Below are 470 nucleotides of genomic sequence, written 5' to 3'. Positions count from 1 at the left end.
TCATCTTTGTTTCGTACACTTCTTCATCCATCCATCCATCCATCCATCCATTTTCTGCCATTTATCCACCTCCTACACCATGCTCTTGACCATCAGTGAGGGTAGGAACACAGACCAACCATCAAATCGAAGTCTTTGCCTTCCAGCTTAGCTCCCGCTGAGACACTTAAACTCCCCCACTTGAGGCAGCCACTCACCCCCACCAGGAGAGGGCAATCCACCCTTTTTCATTTCATGCTATATAAATACAATTACAGTCATATCTAGAGAAAGTCTTACATTGAAAGGAAAACATTTTACATTTAAAGGGAGAGCAACTTCTTTTAATTAATCAACAGTGCTGCAGTTTCACTAACACTATCAGTGCCTAGACACAACAAGGAGCCCACCTTCACAGTGCCATTTAACAATCTCTGCATTTATCCTCCTTATATTTATATCTGAGACGTCTTGGCAGGGCCTGTTACCTT

The sequence above is a fragment of the Brienomyrus brachyistius genome, chromosome 12, assembly GCF_023856365.1.
Source record: "Brienomyrus brachyistius isolate T26 chromosome 12, BBRACH_0.4, whole genome shotgun sequence".
Classification (NCBI taxonomy): Eukaryota; Metazoa; Chordata; class Actinopteri; order Osteoglossiformes; family Mormyridae; genus Brienomyrus; species Brienomyrus brachyistius.
The sequence above is the reverse complement of the archived record's forward strand: the minus strand, read 5'-3'. Positions refer to the sequence as shown.